The following is a 9248-nucleotide window of genomic DNA, read 5'->3' as shown; positions in this document are numbered from 1 at the left end:
TCTCTCTCTCTCTCCCTCTCCTTCCTCTCCTTCCTCTCCTTCCCTCTTTCTCTCCCTCTCTTCTACATATATAATTAAAATGTGCAATGATTTAGGAGGATTAAGTGTTCTACTGCTTCTCCTTTCAGCTTAGTGTTTTTAGTTGACTGTTGAGGCGGCCTGCAAAATCTGTGTTTGTGTGTGTGTGTTATTGTTTGTGTGTTTGTGTGCATTTGTGTGTGTGTATGTGTGTGTCTGATTTTAGTTAACTGTTGAGGTGGCAAGCAAAAGCTGTGTGTGAACGTGCATGTGTATACTTTATTGCTGTAAGTAGACACACAGCAATGTTTTAAAGCTTTTCACACCTACAAGTTAAGCTGTAAACCTCTTAGGATTTAGTATGATTTGTTCTTTATGGAAAAGGTTTCATATGGGCAATAGAACATGGTCTCAGAGCATTTTGTATTATTCTGTACGTAAATCCATTGGGCAATAACATTAATATGGCTATCTATGAGTTTATCGCATAGCCTACACATGTGTATACGTTATTTGCCTATATCTCTCAGAAAAGTTTATATTGAACACTATTTGTTAGTGTTTCAAGATGTAATTTATAAAAACATTATTTGTTGGGAGTCATTAAACTCCCCAGACGTGTGTAGTATGATCTCCTGTTCAATTGGGACAGTCAATTTGATTTATCGATCTGTTTAGCCCCCCCAAACAACGATAGATCTAGAGTAGACAGTGTCAATGAATTCAAGACCAATATTTAAACTAGGCAATGACGCCTAGTGATGATGACAGCTTTGCTTTTAATTTCATGACAACAAATCTAATTTCGCCCTTCATCGCACTATTCCATTATTGTTCGACCATAATTAGCCTAACACACGTCTCTGTTCGGTTCTGTCGCAGACGGTTTTCTCTTTGAGGATTAGGTCAATTTCCATACATGTCAGTTATGGCGATAGAGAGAGCTCAGCGATGGTACAGGAAAAATGCTTAGCCAACAACCTATGCGCTGTTTTGTAGAAGGACAGAGGGGGAAGGGAGACTGGATAGGGTATGAGAGTAAGTAGGTGGCGGACGGTGTTCTGTCGTTCTACCGGATCTTTCATTCTAAGGATAGAGAGAGAGCGGGTGACTGGACTGGAGGAGAGGAGCAGCGCACAAGCGAGTGAGCGCTGGAGAGAGAGAGAGAAGGAGGAGGGAGGGCCAAGAGCTATTGTTCATGTTTGCCCACGAACAAAGGACATATCTGGGTCTGTACGTAAAATCGACTGCAGGCTTGTGTCCACCGACAAGGCCTCATGAAGGATAAAATAACCTATTTCTCATTGTCTGTATTTTCTGGTCCAGTATTCCCGTTATAATATTTTTTGGTTTATTCTAAAAAAGTGGGACGTACTACGTTACAACGAACCAGTCAGCCACCGTAGCGTTTTACGCAAGGAGCGTGCTACACGGTAGCTACTATCCCAGTTCTGTAAACATCATTCTTTGATTGGGACTTCTCTTGCAGGTAAAGGGTTACATTGGTCAAACGCAAACGTCTATATCTATTATAATAATTTCAAAAGTTTTATTAAAAAAGAAAATAGACATGTCTGCAATGTATGTGCATGGTTATAGTTTGCGTGTATCTTTTTTAATTTTTGCTATAACAGTTCTAAATGTTAACTGGTTAGCAAGTTAGCTAGCCATCTGCCAAAGATGGTAACTGGAGGCGGCTAGTTGAGCGTTAGCTATGTGTTGGGCCTGCTACGTCGCTGTTGTGTGTAGTCAGCGATTTTGTATGGCTTTGTTTTGATTGAAGATGTCCTATCACCGTTTGTTGCTGTTGCAGTCGCGTCAATTTATCATCAAATGCAGTTACCCAATCGATGCATTTTTCATTAATATGTGAACCCCCGGCGTTCAGATGTAGCTAGCTTGTAATGCTAACTAAATGTAACATTGCAGCTAGCCAGTTAGCTTGGAACCAGCTAACTTCTCATGTAGCCACAGCTGATGCTAGCCACTTTGTTGACAAACACTACTGTCCTTATACTTGTAGCTTACTTTTTCTTGTAAACAATCTAGCTAACTATTTAATTGATCAAATTAGAAATACTCCATCTATCAACTTCACTTCAAATGTAGCCATAGTAGGCTAGAGTCTTTGTAGTTTGTGAAATGCTGGTTTTAGAATCTAGAATGGCATTTATTTATTATCTAATCGTGAAGGTTTAGGCTTTAGTTATTATCGTGAATTCTCGCATGGAATTCCTCTGAGAATGTTGTGTGCTTGGCTTCCTGAACACTGCTCCCTGACTGATGACAGGTCAGATTTACGGTCAGGGAAATCCGATTACCACCACCATTACATCTCAAAGACAGGAAGTGTGTGTGTCTCTCTCTCCCTCCCCTGTGTGTGTGTGTGTGTGTTATTGTTGTAGAGAGGGTAATTTGCAGCAGAGGAAGTGTGGCTTGTAGCTGATTTGATTTGGACTGGCCCATCGTTTACCACCAAGTAACGGAACAGAGCTAATGGTTCTTTATACACACACACACACTAAGTGAAGGATCAGAGCTAATGGGTTTGTACTGTAGTCTCTTAGCTTGTAATGGAAATCATATTAATTAATTAAGGTATCCATTCATTTTGTTGTGATGACGCAGCTGTTATCATGGGGTTCATAGGGTCATGGGGTTATTGGCATTCCACAGAGTTGGGATATGGTCTAAAAAACATATATTTTTATATACTTATGGCCGATATCTATTTAAAAAAAAAAACGTTTTCTCTAAATAAGAGTTGTTGCACAATTAAAGGTCAATACACTGCATTTCAAACAGTCAGCAATAATCTAATGAATTCAGGGCTTGTAAAATGATTCCTAGGTTAAATATAAGCCTTCCACAACCATAAGACCCACTAATAATTACATTATTTTATCAAAATAGTCAAACATGGCTGCGGTGGGCCGTCATTGTAAATAAGAATTTGTTCTTAACTGACTTGCCTAGTTAAATAAAAATAAAAAACTGCTTGCTAACAAGGTATAACAGTTGAACTGTTATGAATACACCCTCCTGTCCGTCTCCATCTGTTGGAACAACAGCCTGTTCATTTTGTTAAGATGTTGAAATCAAGTGGCTTCTTGGATAAGAAGATGCTTATTTCTCAGAATGAGAACAAGTTGCCAAATCCTTATAAAATGTTTTTTATGCCCATTGACCGTTTATAATACAGACTAGACCAGCGCTCCCAACCGTTTATAATACAGACTAGACCAGCGCTCCCAACCGTTTATAATACAGACTAGACCAGCGCTCCCAACCGTTTATAATACAGACTAGACCAGCGCTCCCAACCGTTTATAATACAGACTAGACCAGCGCTCCCAACCCTTTACGGTTACTGTACCACCAGCTGAATGTTGCTCTGCCCGGAGTACCCCTCATCTGCATTTTCCCAGCAGGCCTGCGGTCTCATCAGTCTTCTCAAGTACCCCCTGTGGATTGGCCAAGTACCCTCAGGGGTCCTAGTACCCCGAGTTGGGAACCACTGGACTAGACAGCTAGCACATAACAGCATGTGCCTTAAATGCTGCTAGCAGTACGTGGTGCCGCAATACCACGCAACAGAAACTGAGATACATGTTCGTTGATACTCCCGTTTTAGGAGGGTCTGTTCTACATGTTGAGACATATAAAGGGTATTAGTTAGAAAGGTTAACTTCTCGTCTATTACAGTAAAATAATGTCTGTGTGTTTCTCTGTCCATCTCACCCATTCTGTTGAACCAAAACTCAAATGCAAATAGCGAGTTGAAACTGCTTGTTGTCAGAGAGGAAGAAGGGATCTTTCCTCTTTGTTGTTGTGAGTGGCAGGGGGAGGGGCTTGGTGTCTGTGTGTGGGTATGAAGATGATCAGTGTACACAGTACAGGAGGAGGAGGGGCTTGGTGTCACAGTACAGGAGGAGGAGGGGCTTGGTGTCACAGTACAGGAGGAGGAGAGGCTTGGTGTCACAGTACAGGAGGAGGAGAGGCTTGGTGTCACAGTACAGGAGGAGGAGAGGCTTGGTGTCACAGTACAGGAGGAGGAGAGGCTTGGTGTCACAGTACAGGAGGAGGAGAGGCTTGGTGTCACAGTACAGGAGGAGGAGGGGCTTGGTGTCACAGTACAGGAGGAGGAGGGGCTTGGTGTCACAGTACAGGAGGAGGAGGGGCTTGGTGTCACAGTACAGGAGGAGGAGGGGCTTGGTGTCACAGTACAGGAGGAGGAGGGGCTTGGTGTTACAGTACAGGAAGAGGAGGGGCTTGGTGTCACAGTACAGGAGGAGGAGGGGCTTGGTGTCACAGTACAGGAGGAGGAGGGGCTTGGTGTTACAGTACAGGAAGAGGAGGGGCTTGGTGTTACAGTACAGGAAGAGGAGGGGCTTGGTGTCACAGTACAGGAGGAGGAGGGGCTTGGTGTCACAGTACAGGAGGAGGAGGGGCTTGGTGTCACAGTACAGGAGGAGGAGGGGCTTGGTGTCCCAGTACAGGAGGAGGGGCTTGGTGTCCCAGTACAGGAGGAGGGGGGGCTTGGTGTCACAGTACAGGAGGAGGAGGGGCTTGGTGTCCCAGTACAGGAGGAGGAGGGGCTTGGTGTCACAGTACAGGAGGAGGAGGGGCTTGGTGTCACAGTACAGGAGGAGGAGGGGCTCCGTGTCACAGTACAGGAGGAGGAGGGGCTTGGTGTCACAGTACAGGAGGAGGAGGGGCTTGGTGTCACAGTACAGGAGGAGGAGGGGCTTGGTGTCACAGTACAGGAGGAGGAGGGGCTTGGTGTCACAGTACAGGAGGAGGAGGGGCTTGGTGTCACAGTACAGGAGGAGGAGGGGCTTGGTGTCACAGTACAGGAGGAGGAGGGGCTTGGTGTTACAGTACAGGAGGAGGGGCTTGGTGTCACAGTACAGGAGGAGGGAAGGAGACGAGACCAAAAAGACAACCCCTCGTCAAGATTGTTTCTTGCAATACAGACGTTTGTAACATCGCGCTAAAACATCCAATGAAATGAATTGTGTATATATGGACCAGCCCTGATTCCACCACTAACAGCTAGGCTACACCCAGGTGTGATACTTTGGTTTGGGTGAGAGGGTGTAGTCGTGGCAACGCTCTCCTGTCTGTCCCTGGAAGATCCAGATTTTAATGTCTGTGTGTCTGAGACACGTTGTGTTCCTCGCTCAGCACAGTGACTGTTTAGAGTCATGATAGGTTTGTGTGTGTGGTTGCAGTGTGTGTGTGTCTCTGATAAATGTTTTATGGGACCAACCCTTTATGACAGAAGTGCTACTTCCTGTGTGTGATGAGGTGGAGGGAGTTTACTACCGTTGTGTTACCACCACCCTGCCTGCTGTGGCTCTGACAGGTAGATTGATGGAGGATGTTCTGAATAGGCATGCTACTCTGTCTTGTTGTGTGTGTGTGTGTGTGTTGATGCCAGGGAGGTGTTTGTGTGAGTGTGTGTGTGTGTGTGTGTGTGTGTGTGTGTGTGTGTGTGTGTGTGTGTGTGTGTGTGTGTGTGTGTGTGTGTGTGTGTGTGTGTGTGTGTGTGTGTGTGTGTGTGTGTGTGTGTGTTGATGTCAGGGAGGTGTTTGTGTGAGTGTTGGTGTGTGATTGTGTTCTGTTGATGCCAGGGAGGTAGGTGTGTGTGTGTGTGTGACTTCAGTCAGAGGGTACAGTGTGGTTAAGACAAAGCAAAAATCACCCACATACTCTTCTTCCCTTGTCATTGTCATGGCAACTGTCAAGTTTGCCATGATGACAATGTTTGGAATGACAGTAGGTTTCCATTGACCCAGGTTTATTTGACAAAAACATTATTGTGACACGCGTCAGGGACAGCTTTGTGACACGCGTAAGGGACAGCTTTGTGACACGCGTAAGGGACAGCTTTGTGACACGCGTCAGGGACAGCTTTGTGACACGCGTAAGGGACAGCTTTGTGACACGCGTCAGGGACAGCTTTGTGACACGCGTAAGGGACAGCTTTGTGACACGCGTAAGGGACAGCTTTGTGACACGCGTCAGGGACAGCTTTGTGACACGCGTCAGGGACAGCTTTGTGACACGCGTCAGGGACAGCTTTGTGACACGCGTCAGGGACAGCTTTGTGACACGCGTCAGGGACAGCTTTGTGACACGCGTAAGGGACAGCTTTGTGACACGCGTAAGGGACAGCTTTGTGACACGCGTCAGGGACAGCTTTGTGACACGCGTCAGGGACAGCTTTGTGACACGCGTCAGGGACAGCTTTGTGACACGCGTCAGGGACAGCTTTGTGACACGCGTCAGGGACAGCTTTGTGACACGCGTCAGGGACAGCTTTGTGACACGCGTCAGGGACAGCTTTGTGACACGCGTAAGGGACAGCTTTGTGACACGCGTAAGGGACAGCTTTGTGACACGCGTAAGGGACAGCTTTGTGACACGCGTCAGGGACAGCTTTGTGACACGCGTCAGGGACAGCTTTGTGACACGCGTCAGGGACAGCTTTGTGACACGCGTCAGGGACAGCTTTGTGACACGCGTCAGGGACAGCTTTGTGACACGCGTCAGGGACAGCTTTGTGACACGCGTCAGGGACAGCTTTGTGACACGCGTCAGGGACAGCTTTGTGACACGCGTCAGGGACAGCTTTGTGACACGCGTCAGGGACAGCTTTGTGACACGCGTCAGGGACAGCTTTGTGACACGCGTCAGGGACAGCTTTGTGACACGCGTCAGGGACAGCTTTGTGACACGCGTCAGGGACAGCTTTGTGACACGCCTCAGGGACAGCTTTGTGACACGCGTCAGGGACAGCTTTGTGACACGCGTCAGGGACAGCTTTGTGACACGCGTCAGGGACAGCTTTGTGACACGCGTCAGGGACAGCTTTGTGACACGCGTAAGGGACAGCTTTGTGACACGCGTCAGGGACAGCTTTGTGACACGCGTCAGGGACAGCTTTGTGACACGCGTCAGGGACAGCTTTGTGACACGCGTCAGGGACAGCTTTGTGACACGCGTCAGGGACAGCTTTGTGACACGCGTCAGGGACCGCTTTGTGACACGCGTCAGGGACCGCTTTGTGACACGCGTCAGGGACCGCTTTGTGACACGCGTCAGGGACCGCTTTGTGACACGCGTCAGGGACCGCTTTGTGACACGCGTCAGGGACAGCTTTGTGACACGCGTCAGGGACAGCTTTGTGACACGCGTCAGGGACAGCTTTGTGACACGCGTCAGGGACAGCTTTGTGACACGCGTCAGGGACAGCTTTGTGACACGCGTCAGGGACAGCTTTGTGACACGCGTCAGGGACAGCTTTGTGACACGCGTCAGGGACAGCTTTGTGACACGCGTCAGGGACAGCTTTGTGACACGCGTCAGGGACAGCTTTGTGACACGCGTAAGGGAAAGGGCAGATACAGGAGACGTTTTCTAACAGTCGACAACATTTGTATCGACGGGTGGATCATTTTTTTTGTCTAACTTTATTAATTGCGACAAACAATGTGTTTTAGAATAATTGGTGAATCATTTAGAAGGTCCACGGGGCACTGATGTCATCACCTAACTATAAAGCTCCCCTCCACATTTCATTCTAACTGGGGGGAGTGGATTTGCCTAAACACCAAAAAAGCATTCAGTTTCAAAACTGCAGTAACTGCAGTCGACTGTGGTATTTTGGACGCACTAATTGCAGAATATACTATATCATTACTATATATATATATATATATATATATATTACTATACTGCACTCTAACTGCAGTTAAACTGCAAATTTACTGCAGTAAAAAAAGTGTTATTTTGGACTCTGCAGTAGCCTCGGAGATTGTAGCCTAGCCTCGGAGATTGTAGCCTCGGAGATTGTAGCCTCGGAGATTGTAGCCTCGGAGATTGTAGCCTCGGAGATTGTAGCCTCGGAGATTGTAGCCTCGGAGGAGAGATGATGGTGTTAATACTATAGGTCTATGAACACAGCATCACCAAGGAATCAGTCTTCTCATCATCATCAGTCACATACGTGTTGTTGGATTAAAGCATCTTCTAAATGGCATGTTGATGTTATTATTATTATTAGATAGTCAACTGTATGGGCTATGTGAGATGAGGTGGGAGACATCAACAATGGGTAGGGCTACACACACGCACACACACACACACACACACACACACACACACACACACACACACACACACACACACACACACACACACACACACACACACACACACACACACACACACACACACACACACACAGAGTGAGCTGAGGCAGGAGACATCAACAATGAGGAGAGTTTCTATCAGACAGTACAGGTCATGACCTCTGGTCCAGGGTCAGGCAGCGTGGCTGTGTGTGTGACCTCTGGTCCAGGGTCAGGCAGCGTGGCTGTGTTAGTGACCTCTGGTCCAGGGTCAGGCAGTGTGGCTGTGTTAGTGACCTCTGGTCCAGGGTCAGGCAGCGTGGCTGTGTTAGTGACCTCTGGTCCAGGGTCAGGCAGCGTGGCTGTGTTAGTGACCTCTGGTCCAGGGTCAGGCAGCGTGACTGTGTGTGTTAGTGACCTCTGGTCCAGGGTCAGGCAGCGTGGCTGTGTGTGTTAGTGACCTCTGGTCCAGGGTCAGGTAGCGTGGCTGTGTTAGTGACCTCTGGTCCAGGGTCAGGCAGCGTGGCTGTGTTAGTGACCTCTGGTCCAGGGTCAGGCAGCGTGGCTGTGTTAGTGACCTCTGGTCCAGGGTCAGGCAGTCTGGCTGTGTTAGTAACCTCTGGTCCAGGGTCAGGCAGCCTGGCTGTGTGTGTTAGTGACCTCTGGTCCAGGGTCAGGCAGCGTGGCTGTGTTAGTGACCTCTGGTCCAGGGTCAGGTAGCGTGGCTGTGTTAGTGACCTCTGGTCCAGGGTCAGGCAGCGTGGCTGTGTTAGTGACCTCTGGTCCAGGGTCAGGCAGCGTGGCTGTGTTAGTGACCTCTGGTCCAGGGTCAGGCAGCGTGGCTGTGTTAGTGACCTCTGGTCCAGGGTCAGGCAGCGTGGCTGTGTTAGTGACCTCTGGTCCAGGGTCAGGCAGCGTGGCTGTGTGTGTGACCTCTGGTCCAGGGTCAGACAGCGTGGCTGTGTTAGTGACCTCTGGTCCAGGGTCAGGCAGCGTGGCTGTGTGTGTGACCTCTGGTCCAGGGTCAGACAGCGTGGCTGTGTTAGTGACCTCTGGTCCAGGGTCAGGCAGCGTGGCTGTGTGTGTTAGTGA

The 9248-nt window shown here is 48.3% G+C and overlaps 1 protein-coding gene across 7 annotated transcripts in view; it reads left to right on the top strand.

The window, feature by feature from the left end:
* The window catches only part of ldb1b (LIM-domain binding 1b), a 99294-nt gene that overhangs the window by 22161 nt on the left and 67885 nt on the right, over positions 1-9248 (top strand). For 2 of the 7 annotated variants that reach the window (XM_071389686.1, XM_071389684.1), the window contains exon 1: positions 1258-1507. The exons of 4 other annotated variants lie outside the window; for them this stretch is intronic. The gene's annotated coding sequence lies outside the window, so the exon portion shown is untranslated. One more of the 7 variants, XM_071389685.1, reaches the window with a different exon arrangement.

Source organism: Salvelinus alpinus, chromosome 2 (genome assembly GCF_045679555.1).
Source record: "Salvelinus alpinus chromosome 2, SLU_Salpinus.1, whole genome shotgun sequence".
Classification (NCBI taxonomy): domain Eukaryota; kingdom Metazoa; phylum Chordata; class Actinopteri; order Salmoniformes; family Salmonidae; genus Salvelinus; species Salvelinus alpinus.
This window is presented reverse-complemented; position numbering and strand designations above follow the sequence as displayed.